Source organism: Ambystoma mexicanum, chromosome 1q (assembly GCF_040938575.1).
Source record: "Ambystoma mexicanum isolate Mex_15411 chromosome 1q, UKY_AmexF1_1, whole genome shotgun sequence".
In the NCBI taxonomy this organism is placed as follows: Eukaryota; Metazoa; Chordata; class Amphibia; order Caudata; family Ambystomatidae; genus Ambystoma; species Ambystoma mexicanum.
In genome coordinates, this window is record NC_090922.1 from 539,902,480 (window position 1) to 539,917,722 (window position 15,243).

Here is a 15,243-nt window from a genome sequence, read left to right on the forward strand (position 1 = left end):
TTGTCAAGTCTAGGTTCAACGGCACCACTTATTTGCAGACAGAGGTGAATGCTTTAACCTAGATGGCACTCTAGTATTCGTTAGAAAGGGAGAGAAAAAGGCAGGGTATGAAACCAACTCAGTACCAACTCTTTTACGAAAGAAATGCAAGGCGAGCAAGGCAGGGTCTACTGTAAATCACAAAGTTCAGAGGCCAGGCCCACTCGGAGAGAGGCAAGGCTGTATGTCCCAAAGGTATCACAGTGGAAATGCACTTCAAGTCTTTGTAGTAAAATGTCACAGAAAGGTTGGACCAGTTTAGAACAAAAGTTTAAGAAGGTCTGGAGGAGACCCAATGGGAAGGTAAGGATTTAAGACACCTCACACTAACCGTTTCAAGGGAAGCCAGGCGGACACAGTACCTTGAGAGTGAAGACGTAGCTCCGGCGGGGGCAGTTGTTCCTGGTGGTGGATGCAAGTCGGGGCTTTGCCAGAAGATGAGATGATCTCGTCGTCGAGGAAAGTTGAGGATCGTTGCACCACCAGGGAAGAGACCAGCCGCGGAGTGCTCAATCACAAGGCACCACCTTTTGGTCGCGGTACAGTGGTTAGTGGCTATCCGGTTGCCGGGGTGCTCAGTATCGGCAATTCGACTACTAGACGTCCTGGAAGCGAAGAAAAGCAAGGGACTGGTTGCTCCCACCAGTCAGGGGAAGAAGACTCTCCAGCAGGGAGATCTCCTCTGTCGTTGGGAAGTGGTGAGTCGGTTCAGCACGGCTCCACCGGGGGTGTCGTCGTTGCAGGTCGGCTCAGCTTTACCCTCGTCGGATTCTTAGGTCCTCTGGCGACTTCTGAAGTTCCAGTCCCAAAATCCCTGCTTTTATGCAGAAAACCCCCATTCATTCAGCCTAGCTGTCGATCAAACATGCTAAGTGGTGAGCGGGGCAGCTCACCACTCGGGCCAATCACACCAGAGTGCGACTTGAGTTGGCAAGGCAACTCAGTCCATGGTGCCTAAACCCCCTCCCACACCTCCTCTGGTACCCAGACAGAATGGCACCACTCTGGAGGGCTTCTGTGCAGAAGCCCGCCAAAAGTGAAACAAAGGGCTCAACCTTTGGTTCGGAGTTACAGAGGCGAACACATACGCCATTTTAAAAACCGAGTTCTGCCAGAAAATACCAACCGGTGGATTTATTTAAGACAAATAAACCGGCGGTATGTTAGAGACTAATGTGAAAAAGTATTAGCCACCAACAATGGGAAGAATCCCATAGGAATATATTTGCGGTCGAATATAAAAAGTAGTATCCACTGCCACCAGCCAAAACTCGACGAGGGGGACGGGACAGTGCCCCCTCAAACAACAGACCAAGGGGTAATCGAATTACCCCTACCAGTACGTCCACAATAGGATGGTTTGTAATAGTTCTGTTAGTAAATTTAGGTCTAGTAAAGCCAATGGTGACTTTACATGCCCTGGGAGACAGTAGTCAGTCCCAGGGTATGGAGTCTATGGTGGGGATCCTCTAGGACACCCCAGTGTTACGGCACGGAGGGTGCGGTGTAACACACATAGCAAAACACATGAGGCCCTATGGAGTAAAAGACCCCATAGCCCATAGAACACATTGACATTCAAAGAAATCAACCACATTCATGTCCAAGAGTGGGAGGAAAAGAGTCTCACTCTTGGCAGGATGAAAAAAACAAACTCCAGAAATCCAGCAAAGTTGCTGGGGGACTCACTAGGTTAGGAAATTCAGCCTAAACAGAGAATTCTCCCTAACACTCACCCCCCCAGACTAAGGTACAGGAGGATTTAATCCACTCCTGGATGAATCTCATGCCTCTAGTTGATGATATACATCCTAGAGAGACCATCAGCGTTTTGGTGGTGACACCCTGACCTGTGCTCAATGGTGAAATCAAACCCTTGCAGGCAGATTGACCATCTCAGTAGTTTTGGGGTTTCCCCTTTCATTTGCATTAACCATCTCAAGGGTTGGTGGTTAGTCTGAATGACAAAAGTAGAACCATACAAGTATGGCCTAAACTTCTTCAGAGCCCACACGATAGCAAAGCATTCTCTTTCGATTGTTGCCCACCTTGTTTCAGGATCCTTCAGCTTGCGGCTGATGAAGCAAACGGGGTGCTCCCTACCTTTCCCATCCAGTTGACTGAGTACTCCATCTATTCCTACATTTGAAGCATCTGTCTGCACAATGAAAGTTTGGTGGTAATCAGGAGCTCTGAGTACTGGGGCTTGGCAAAGAGCCTTTTTCAGGTTTTCAAAGGCCTGATTGCACTCCTCGTTCCATCTAACCTTCTTAGGGAATTTTGGAGAGGAGATGACATTCAGAGGAGAAGCTATGGTCCCATAGTTCTCAATGAAATTCCTGTAATACCCAGTGAGACCTAAGAAGGCTCTCACCTGGGTCTGAGTAGTAGTTGTTGTCCAATTTTGCACAGCTTCAATCTTACTGAGCAAAGGCCTTATTTCTCCACCTCCTACCTCATGTCCAATATAGACTACCTTACTCTGTCCAATTTGGCATTTACTCGCCTTTATGGTCAGATTGGCTCGTCCAAGAGCCTGCAAAACATCTCTTAGGTGGGTTACATGTTCTTCCCAGGAATTGCTGAACACTGCTATGTCATCCAAGTATGCCATGCAGAAGTCCTCCATCCCATTCAGAACCTGGTTTACCATCCGTTGAAATGTAGCAGTTGCATTTTCCAATCCAAAAGGCATTACCTTAAACTGGCATAAGCCAGCTGGGGTAGAAAATGCAGTTTTCTCCTTGGCATGGTCTGTCAGGGCTATTTGCCAATAGCCTGACGTCAAGTCAAATGTGCTGAGGAACTTGGCTGAACCAAGTCTATCCACCAACTCATCTGTTATTGGCAAAGGGTGGGCATCAGTCTTGGTGACTGCATTAAGAGCTCTATAGTCCACACAGAATCTAAGTTCTTTAGATCCTGCCTTTGGTACTAACACAACTGGGCTAGACCATGGACTAGTAGAGGGCTCTATTACCCCGAGATCAAGCATCTTGCTGACCTCACCTTTGATGTGGGTTCTTACACTTTCTGACATTCTGTATCCTCTGCTTTTGACTGGCAGACAGTCACCAGTGAGTATGTCATGCTGGCCCCAAGGGGTCAAGCCTGGTGAAAGTGAGAACAGAGAGGCAAACTGATTCAACATAGATTTGCACTCTTCTTGTTGCTCAGGTGTCAGATTTGAAGAGAGATTTACTCCTTTAATTTTTTCGTCTAAAGGCAAGCCTCTGAGGAGATCCGGACGAGCTTCACTCTCTTCTTCTTCCTCTGATGATGCTAGAAGCAACGCTCCTACATCGGGTCTCGAGACATACGCTTTGAGTCGGTTAGTGTGGAAGACTGTTGGAGCCTCCTTGGGATTGCCCAAGTCCACCCGATAGTTGACCTCTCCAAGTTTACCCACAACTCTGAAGGGTCCCATCCATTTGTCTTGCAAGGCCCTCTGCCTTGTTGGGATCATAACGAGAACTAGCTGGTCTTGAGTGAACTCAACCATGTTAGCCTTTTGATCATGCCAGTGCTTGACCAATGCTTGTCCAGCTTTCAAGTTATCACTTGCTTCCGCCATCATGTGTGACATACTCCTCCGGAGACCTATCACATAGTCAGTCACTCTGACTGGCTTGGGGGAAGGAGCACTCTCCAACCCCTCCTTAATCAGGGCCAATGGACCTCTGACGGGATGACCATAGAGAAGCTCAAAGGGAGAATAACCTACTCCCTCCTGAGGGACTTCTCTATAAGCAAAGAGAAGGCATGGCAGTAGAAGGTCCCACTTCCGTTAAAGGGGTTCCTCTAAAGCACCTATCATGCTCTTCATGGTTCGGTTGAACCTTTCTACCAACCCATTGGTTTGTGGGTGGTAAGCTGTTGAGAACTTGTAAGTAACTCCACAGGTTTTCCACATGGCTTTCATGTAGTGGGACATAAAGTTTGACCCCCTGTCAGAGATTACTTCCTTAGGAAACCCGACCCTGGTAAAAATACCAAGGAGGGCCTTAGTCACAGCCAGAACTGTAACAGTCCTCATAGGAATTGCCTCAGGATACCTAGTAGCATGGTCTACTACAACAAGTATAAACCTGTTGCCTGAGGAGGTTGGAGGATCAAGGGGACCAACAATGTCAATCCCTACTCTCTCAAATGGGACTCCCACAACTTGGAGAGGCACTAAAGGTGCCACATTCTTGGAGCCAACTTTACCAGAGGTCTGGCAGGTGTGGCAGCTCCTGCAGTGTTTTTCTACTTCGGCCCCCATCTTTGGCCAATAAAAGTAGAGAGAGAGCCTTTCCTTAGTCTTCTTGAAACTCAAGTGACCAGCCAAAGGAATCTCGTGGGCTAACTGCAAGAACTGTTGTCTGTTCTCTTTGGGTACTAAAAGTCGTTTGTAGTCTCCAGGTTCAGACTCGGTCGGTTCACGGTAGAAGAGGCCATCTTCCCAGTGCAACCTGTATTTCCCAGGCTCTTGCCCTTCAGCCTGAGCTTCTGCCTGGTGGCGAAGACCTTCCAGAGTCGGACATTCCCTCTGTCCCTTACTGAAGTCTGCCTTGTTGGGTCCACCTTCTGCCAGTAAAGACTGCAGCTCAGGATGGTCAACAGGATCCAGATCTCCAATGAGTTCCTGGCCTTCCATTAGCTCTTTCTCAGAGTCTAATTCTACCACACAGGGTTGTACCACCCTCTCAGCCTCAGCTGGAGGGGGAGTTACGGGTGTAACTGTGGACAACCGAGGGGAAGTCCTTGTTGGCTGCACTGAAGGGCTGGCTGCTGGTTTCGGTATAGAAGTTTTAGGTTTCCCTTTCGCTTCTGATTTCTTTGAGACAGCAGCTGACAATTCCAGTGGAGCAGGAGTGATATCCTTTTTCATCATCTCCTCGGGAGTACCTCTCATGGTTCTCTCCCTTGCAGGTCTGGTTAGCTCCTGTAACCATTTACTAGGAGGTCTGGGGGTATGAGACACAACTCCGAGAGTTTTTAAATCGTTACCCAAAAGAACTCGTCCTGGTACCTCACTCTGTATGCTGCCAGGTATCTTCACAGTCATGTCATTACACTGGATGAGAACTGGTAATTGGGGAAGCATCTGCACAGGCCCTCCAGCTAACTTGGTGAGGCGTTTGGGTGCCTTAGCAACATCCTCAGCCTGAAAAAAAGATTTATCCACCACAGTTATGCTGGCTCCAGTGTCCCTAATGGCAGGAGTTTCCTGGCCATTCACCTGGACACTGTCCTTATAATACTCTTTAGTATTATCTGGGATAGAATTATAGATATCTAAATTCTGTTATTCCCACAAACCCAGAGACACTAAAGGAACACTGGCTGAGACTCCAATGGGTTCATCAGCCAGCAGTAGAAAGTTTCCACTTGCCATTTGGACTTCCTCCTCTGGAGCGAATGCTGAGGAGACGAGCTGGACCCCTGAAGGTTTACCCTTGCATCTGCGATCTCCTTTCACATGGTCAGTAGAGCCACAAACAAAGCATTTTCTGAATGCTTTCTGGAATGGTGGCTTGTTCTGGCCTCCCTCTGGTTTGGCACCAGAAGGTACACTATTCTGCTGCGGTTTTCCTTGTGGCTTACCCTTATGGTTTTGTTTGGGGCCCTCTTTGGAATTTGACTTATTAGAATTCTCTTTTGAGTCTTTTTTAGGCTGTTTTCCTTCATCCTTTTTCTGAGTTGCCCCAGAATCCTTATGAGTAGCCCTGTTGGCAACCCACAAGTCAGCAGCCTTAGCTTGCCTCCTGGAATCCAATTCCTTCGAATCAGCCAAGTGCTGTCTGAGCTCAGGAGAACAGGCATCATAAATAGACTCCAACATAAAAAGATTCTTCATACCCTCATAAGTGTTCACCTTGTAACCCTTAATCCATCCCTCTAAGTGTTTCAACCCTTCACTCACCCAGGTAGCCCAAGGGGTACCATCATGCTTTTTGAGGGTTCTAAACCTCTTAAGATACTGGGAAGGGGTCTTCCCAAATCTAGCTATCAAAGCTAGTTTCACACTTTCATACTTTTTCCTATCCTCCTCCCCCAACTCCATTACCACATCAGTTGCAACAGGGGGGAGCCTAGAGAACAACCAGGTAAGTAGCTCATTACCTGTGATGTTCTGGAGCACATGATTGTACTCAAACAAACTCAGCCAATCTACACATCCAACTTTGGTTCATACATACCAATTAATTCCTTAGGCATCCGTGGTCTTTTGGGACTGGAACTTCTAGAGGAGCCAAAGACAGAAGCAGTTTCGACAGACAACTTTTTCATTTCTAACTCATGCTTGAGCTCCATTTCTCTGAGCCTAAGAATTTGTTGTAAACTTCCATAGTAGACATGTTTTTTAGAAAGTTGCTTTTTAGTGCTAAGCTTTGTGGTTAGTTATCCTAAAGTGTTGAAAAGCACTCTAAACTGTATACTCGATACAAATCCCACCGCTGTACACCAGTGTTAGGCAGAAACCTGTGCAGTTCCCTCTGGGACCACTGTAAAAGATTTAGAACTACAGGTGTTTGGCAGTAAACCCACTTGGTAGCAGTCTGTACCACACAGATTCACTTGGTAGCTGTGGCTGAGCAGTCAGACTTCACTCAAGAAGAGTTAAGCCGTATTTGGAGTATACAGGATAGGGCAATTTACACAGTAGAACGAGCAGACACTGATCTGAGCTTGGGTGTAAAGATATATAATTATTTATTTAAAAACACATCTATGGAAAACACACTGGCACTAATATGGCAAACAACTTCAATCACAGTTACTATAAGTATATATCAATCCCATAACAATATTTCGACAAGTCTAGGTTCAACGGCACCACTTATTTGCAGACAGAGGTGAATGCTTTAACCTAGATGGCACTCTAGTATTCGTTAGAAAGGGAGAGAAAAAGGCAGGGTATGAAACCAACTCTGTACCAACTCTTTTACAAAACAAATGCAAGGCGAGCAAGGCAGGGTCTACTGTAAATCACAAAGTTCAGAGGCAAGGCCCACTCGGAGAGAGGCAAGGCTGTATGTCCCAAAAGTATCACAGTGGAAATGCACTTCAAGTCTTTGTAGCAAAATGTCACAGAAAGGTTGGACCAGTTTAGAACAAAAGTTTAAGAAGGTCTGGAGGAGACCCAATGGGAAGGTAAGGATTTAAGACACCTCACGCTAACCGTTTCAAGGGAAGCCAGGCGGACCCAGTACCTTGAGAGTGAAGAGGCAGCTCCGGCGGGGGCAGTTGTTCCTGGTGGTGGATGCAAGTCGGGGCTTTGCCAGAAGATGAGATGATCTCGTCGTCGAGGAAAGTTGAGGATCGTTGCACCACCAGGGAAGAGACCAGCCGCGGAGTGCTCAATCACAAGGCACCACCTTTTGGTCGCGGTACAGTGGTTAGTGGCTATCCAGTTGCCGGGGTGCTCAGCACGGGCATTTCGATCACTAGACGTCCTGGAAGCAAAGAAAAGCAAGGGACTGGTTGTTCCCACCAGTCAGGGGAAGAAGACTCTCCAGCAGGGAGATCTCCTCTGTCGTTGGGAAGTGGTGAGTCGGTTCAGCAGGGCTCCACCGGGGGTGTCTTCGTTGCAGGTCGGCTCAGCTTTACCCTCGTCGGATTCTTAGGTCCTGTGGCGACTTCTGAAGTTCCAGTCCCAAAAGCCCTGCTTTTATGCAGAAAACCCCCATTCATTCAGCCTAGCTGTCGATCAAACATGCTAAGTGGTGAGCGGGGCGGCTCACCACTCGGGCCAATCACACCAGAGTGCGACTTGAGTTGGCAAGGCAACTCAGTCCAGGGTGCCTAAACCCCCTCCCACACCCCCTGTGGTACCCAGACAGAATGGCACCACTCTGGAGGGCTTCTGTGCAGAAGCCCGCCAAAAGTGGAACAAAGGGCTCAACCTTTGGTTCGGAGTTACAGAGGCGAACACATACGCCATTTTAAAAACCGAGTTCTGGCAGAAAATACCAAACGGTGGATTTATTTAAGACAAATAAACCGGCGGTATGTTAGAGACTAATATGAAAAAGTATTAGCATCCAACAATGGGAAGAATCCCTTAGGAATATATTCGCGGTCGAATATAAAAAGTAGTATTCACTGCCACCAGCCAAAACTCGACGAGGGGGACGGGACAGTGCCCCTCGAACAACAGACCAAGGGGTAATCGAATTACCCCTACCAGTATGTCCACAATAGGATGGTTTGCACTAGCTCTGTTAGTAAATTTAGGTCTAGTAAAGCCAATGGTGACTTTTCATGCCCTGGGAGACAGTAGTCAGTCCCAGGGTATGGAGTCTATGGTGGGGATCCTCTAGGACACCCCAGTGTTACGGCATGGAGGGTGCGGTGTAACACATATAGCAAAACACATGAGGCCCTATGGAGTAAAAGACCCCATAGCCCATAGAACACATTGACATTCAAAAAAATCAACCACATTCATATCCAAGAGTGGGAGGAAAAGAGACTCACTCTTGGCAGGATGAAAAAAACAAACTCCAGAAATCCAGCAAAGCTGCTGGGGGACTCACTAGGTTAGGAAATTCAGCCTAAACAGAGAATTCTCCCTAACAGGAAGTTTTAACTGTGCTGGAGAAAGGTGCTATAGAACCGGTACCTGCAGCGGAGAGGAACATGGGATGGTACTCAGGAAGGACAGTTTCGAGATGTTCACTCTTTCTCAGATCCTTCAGGCCCTTCAGCTTCAGGACTGGTTGGTGTCATTGGACCTACAGGATGCTTATTTTCATGTGCCGATTCATCTCAAGCACAGAAAATACCTGAGGTTTGTGGTTGGCAACTCACATTTTCAGTTTCGAGTCCGTCCATTTGGATGGACCTCTGCCCCGAGGGTCTTCACCAAGTTGATGGTAGTAGTGGCAGCACACCTCAGGAGAGGGGGGATTCATGTCTACCCCTATCTGGACGATTGGTTGATCAGAGCACGATCTGCCGAACAGGCACTGGATCACCTGAAAGTCAACTGCCACTTCCTCCACAGTCTGGGCTTCTCCCTCAATTTCAAGAAGTCACAAATGACACCTTCTCAACGGCTCCAATATATAGGAGCTGTGTTAGACACATCCCTGGGAAAGAGCTTGCCTCCCAGTTCAAGGGCTCAAGACATTCTTCAGATGGTTTCCAAATTCCATAACACCCAAAATCTTCAGGCTTACGACTTCTTAAGGTTACTCAGCCTCCTGGCATCCTGCATTTTTCTGGTGCCAGAGGCACGCCTGAGAATGAGATCCCTTCAATGGGCTCTAAAGACTCAATGGTCCCAGTTCTCAGGTCGAATGACGGATCTTCTCCAGATTCCGAACAAGGTTCTTCAGGATCTTCTATGGTGGACTTGTTCAGAGAATATTCTGAAAGGAGAACCCTTTTGGCAACCATGGCCGGAGATTACAGTAGTGACGGATGCCTCACTCAAGGGGTGGGGAGCTCATGCCAACGATCTGACAATCAGCAGTCGTTGGTCTCCATCGGAGTCCAGACTGCATATCAATCTTTTGGAGCTGAGAGCAATCAGACTAGCGCTGAAGGCTTTCCTGCCATCTGTCAGAGGGAAGAATGTCCTGATAATGACGGACAACACAGTGGCCATGCATTATCTAAACAAAATAGGAGGTGTAGGGTCACTACCTCTGTGCAGAGAGGCAATGCAGCTCTGGTATTGGGCAAATCGAGAAGGAATCTCTTTAACGGCAGTTCACCTAGCCGGGGAAGAGAATATGACGGCAGATGCTCTGAGCAGGCAGAGCACAGTGTCCCACGAATGGGAACTGGCTCAGGAAGTCATTATACAGATCTTTGCCCTTTGGGGAACCCCCCAGGTAGACCTATTTGCGACCGGTATCAGCCGAAAGTGCGAAAGGTATTGCTCAAGGGAATTTCGCCCGAGAGGAGCACTAGGGGACGCTTCGTGGTGGAGTGGAATTTCCCACTATTGTATGCGTTCCCTTCCGATTCCCGTCATTCCTCAGGTCATCAGGAGACTGAGACGGTTCAGGAGCCACATGATCCTAATTGCCCCGTTTTGGGCCAGGAGAACGTGGTACCCGGACCTTCTAGACATGTCCATCTGTCCTCCAGTACGTCTTCCTCAGAGAGAGAACCTTCTCTCTCAAATGGAGGGTGAGGTTCTCCACCCAGAGGTCAAAACGCTCAACCTTCATGCTTGGTATCTGAAAGGCTGAGATACAGGGATTGGAACCTTCCAGATGACGTTATGGAGGTGTTGCTTTCGGCAAGAAGACCAGCAACAAAGTCTCTATACCGTTGCCGTTGGAAAATGTTTTGCAACTGGTGCAGAGAAAAGAATGTCGATCCTTTTCTATGTTCCATTCCGGAAGTACTTTCTTTTCTTCTGACACATAGAGGTCTGAATGTTGGAACAATCAAAGGTTATCTTGCGGCGCTTTCCATCTTCAAGCGCTCGTCGGAAGAATGCTCCTATTTCAAAATTCCTTTGATTGTACAATTTTTAAAATGACTCACTAATGTGTTTCCTCCTCACCCATTTCAAGTACCGATTTGGGATCTCAATTTGGTCCTAAAATTCTTAATGTGTGCTCCTTTTGAGCCTTTGCACACGTGTCCATTAAGATTACTAACATGGAAAACTACTTTCCTGGTTGCTTTAACATCTGCAGGAAGAGTGAGCGAATTGCAGGCACTGTCTTCTGCGCCACCCTATACTGTGTTCTATAAGGACAGGATTGTGTTGAAGGTTAAACCCTCATTTTTACCAAAAGTGGTATCTGAGTTTCACTTAAATCAAAAAATCGTATTAGATGCATTCTATCCTCCACCCCATCCTAGTAAGGAGGAGGAAAGATTACACAGGTTGGATCCAAGAAGAGCTTTAAGCTTTTATATCTCTAGGCTTTCTAGGCTTAGATTGGACAACCATCTGTTTATTGGCTACACAGGAAAAAGATTGGGTCAATCAGTAACAAAACAGACAATATCATGCTGGATTGTGCTTTGCATTTCGGAATGCTACAGACTGGCGGGAAAAGACCCACCAGAAGGTTTAAGGGCTCATTCCACCAGGGGCATCGCTTCGTCTACAGCCCTACAAATAGGTGTTCCTATAAGGTCCATTTGTGAAGCAGCGACTTGGTCATCGCTGCATACTTTTTCAAAATTCTACAACCTAGATGCTTCCCAATCTAAGGAGTTAAATTTTGGTAGTGCAGTCCTATACTCAGCCATCTGAACATTAAAAAAAAAAAGAAATAAAAGAAATCTTATCCCTCCTCCATAAGAATTACCCTTACTGCTTTGGGAGTCTATCAAAGATGAGGAATACGTTGGAGGACACAATCCACTCGAAGAACAAGTTACTTACCAACTGGTAACGTTCTTTTGATTGGATGTTCCTCCAACGTATTCCTCATCGCCCTCCCAACCTACCCCTCTGTAGATTTTTCCCAGGCTGTTGCCACTCCAACTCTCGCAAGGCAAAATACCTGTCTACCGGCACAGTCTTCACAGTGGAAAATAGATAATGAAAGGGGGAAAAACAGAACTGAGGCCAACGGGCGCCGCGCGTGCTACTTATACACCGGATGACGTCACCCTCGACGGAGCCCTTCGAGGGACCATCGACTCTGCGACATCGACGCACAGCGCCCTCTGCCAAAAAGAATTTCCGAAGCAGCTGAAGCTGCTGGAATACATCAAAGATGAGGAATACTTTGGAGGAACATCCAATCGAAAGAACGGTTCCAGTTGGTAACTAGTTCTTCTACGTGTGATTTGTTTTGTCATGACCATGGCTCATGCACGGCGTGAACTTGACTGTACGCTGCTGCGGAAGGTATGCTGCTGCTTCTTGAAGCATTAGAATCTTATTAGCAAGCGCGATTGGGCAATTACCGGTCATGATAGTATAATATATGGGGTTTAACTATCCGTTGGTGGATACAACATATGATTTATTGACTGATGGTCATTGGCAGCGGTGACTGGTATATGTTAACTTCTTTCTCTGCTCACACTGTACCTACTATGATATCTTCAGCGTACAAATGTTACCTAAGCTGGTCTTGTTAATTATTATAGATGGACACCATCGGAAGGGAGCCTGATATGTACTCATTCTCATGAATACATTGTTTTTGATTTTACTGTTGAACAATATGTGATATGATTGATGCATTGACACTATACTATTTAGTTGTGTGCATTTATTGTTTTGCTAAATGTCCAGAAAGGCGAGACAACATAATGTATTAGTGAATTTCTTATTGGATTACTTCTCCATTTAAGTAATGTTACAGATAATTTAACTACTTCTTAAGGGAAGCACAATGTATGATCCAGTGATAGTGAAGAAGCAGCCTGCGTGGATTGGCCACTTGGGGATTGTTCTTGTTTTGGAGAGAATGAAATGACTGACGGGTTGGGGAACGGATGCAGCCGGATGCCTTGATGAACTGTTGGCAAACCTAATAATATGGGTGGTGTCATTTCCTAGGTTAGAATATCTGGGATAGCGTAGAGTGAACTATGGGAACCGTATGCTTGGAAGTTTCCTTGCAGGTTTTAGTTGTGAATGGATGCTTTCACATGCACTTAGAGATGTTGGTATAAGTGGGTATGGTGGTATGCTTGTTGGTCATTTGATATACAGAGGCCGGGAATTCTGGGCAATAGGCATTAGAAGACTGTTAGGTTAATATTTGGTGGAAAGTTATGACAATGAATATATATGTTCCTTTGAGAGTAGATATGGCATACTCTGGGTTAAACAGCTAATGGAGTGGGTGCTGTGTAACGGAGTAATGTTCGTTTTCTATGACATTCCAATGCAGCTGCACTGGAATTCATTTGTGAAAATTAGACCGGTTAATGATGGGGATTGAGTGGATAGTAGTAACGGGTGTTATTTATAACGTCGGTATAGGTGTATAGGTTCCATGTTGGATTTGTTTGTGAGAACTCAATGGTTGTGTAACTAGTTTTGACTTTAGGCCTACTTGTACTTTAATATTGAAGAAAACTTATTTTAATACTTAGAAGATATATATATATATATATATGTATATATATATATATGTTAAACAGAAGGGTAAAGGTGCTGGGGAGGAGAAAGCTCTCCCACAAACACCTACCAAAAAATGCCCAAGCACACAAGACTTCAAATTGTGTTCAAAATGTCATTTTATTTATCCAAAAAGAGTGAACATAGTATAGGCACTGTGGTTTCAGGGCAGTAGCAGCACACATTAGTTTCAGGGCATTTTATGCCACTAGCGGGAAGAGAGCAGCACCATGAAGACATTTTTTCTATCACGGTGCAGCATTAAATTAAATAGGCGCACTAGCGCTTTTACTTGTGGTCACTTTTTTTAACATTATAAAGCAAGTGAAGGTGAAGGGCTGTTATGGCTTATCGTCAGCTGGCATACACCCAGTATAGTAATGGGGAATTAGGCAACTCACAAATGTGGGCAACTATGTATTTACACACTGAACAATGGCGGATTTGTTGCAATCAGAACCATAGAGTTCTAAACAATTAACTGTTAGGGTTTTTTTTCTTTCATGTTATGTAAATGTCAACTTTTTTTACGTTATGTAAGCTGCACAGCTGTGCAGACCCAATCACCTTCAGTGCAAGGGAATAAAAACACAAGGAAACAAACGTTTGGAATCATACTAGCCTGAGGAAGCTCGCGAGTCGAGCGGAACGCGTAGCGTTTTCCACCCGCTGTGGGTGAGTGCTGCATGACACCTGGTCTGCTTAGGTATTGTTATGTATGCTTTTTATACTATGTTCACTCTTTTTGGATAAATAAAATGAAATTTTGAACACAATTTGAAGTCTTGTGTGCTTGGGCATTTTTTGGTAGGTGTTTGTGGGAGAGCTTTCTCCTCCCCAGCACCTTTACCCTTCTGTTTAACATATATTGAGTGTAGCCATCTCTAGCCCGGTAGCACCAGCTCAGTAATGAGGCAGAGCGCAATTTGTTGGCTAATCATCTGCAATATATATATATATATATATATATATATATATATATATATATATATATATATATATATATATTATGATTGGAGAGATGTGATATTTATTGTATTGCTAATGAATGAAATTTGGCGGGCACTACCTTGGAGCGATTGGGTTGGAATACGGGTTATACGAAGGTGTTTGAAATTCAATGACCACTTGGAGGATTCTCCGAGATTTTACTTGGTTGTTATTTCATTTTGATTCATATTTTTCTGTTATATCTTTTATGTATTTGGTTTGTGTGTCTGATTCAATGTTGCGTGTTTATAGTCTTGGATGAACTAAACGCGATGGAAGAGAAGAGAAGTTGTCAAGGTTGCAGCAGAGGTATGCTCGATCAGGAAGGGCTAAGGATAGGCCTTGAGATGAATCAATTCCAGGAAACATTGGCAAACACAACTACTTTGATGGCTGAACAGGGTTTATTGTTTACAAAACAAAAATATTGGGAAAATGGAGACATGAGTGGGCGATTGCTCGCGAGTAAATTGAAGGGTATGAGAGAATGAAGATGGCCAGTTAGTTTGGAAAAATGTTGAGGTATGTGCAGATTTTAAAATATATTATGAGAAATTATATACGGAGGAAGGACAAGTCTCACAACAAGATCTGGAGGGCTTATTTGAACATATTGTCATGATGATAATAAGTCTTTGGAATCGGATATTGAAGTAAATGAGTTCTATTAGCAATTGAGCAACTGAAATTGGGGAAATCCCTGGGGTTAGACGGTTTGCCCCTGGAATTCTATAGAAAATGTGATTGTTTTTTAGCTCCCATTTTATGTAAACTGTTTAATTCCTTCTTAGAAGGGATGAGTTATGTCCCTCAATGACTGAAGCCATGATCACACTCATACTGAAAGAGGGGAGGAACAATAGGAAATGCCAAAATGATAGACCGATATCCCTGCTAAATGTTGATGTTACCATTTTTACAAAGATAATGGCGAATAGATTGAGTAGCTGTATCGGGAAAGTGATTCATGAGTCACGGGGGGGTTTATGAGGGACAGATTTGGTTATGATAACATCAGGACGCTTGTCGATATAATAAGTCTCCTTCGCAATATTGCCCTTGTTTTTAAGCATGCTGAGAAAGCATTTTATAGGGTGAATTGGAGTTTCTGAAATTTACGATGGGAAAAATGGGATTTGGTAATAGATTTGTGGGGATGGTCCATA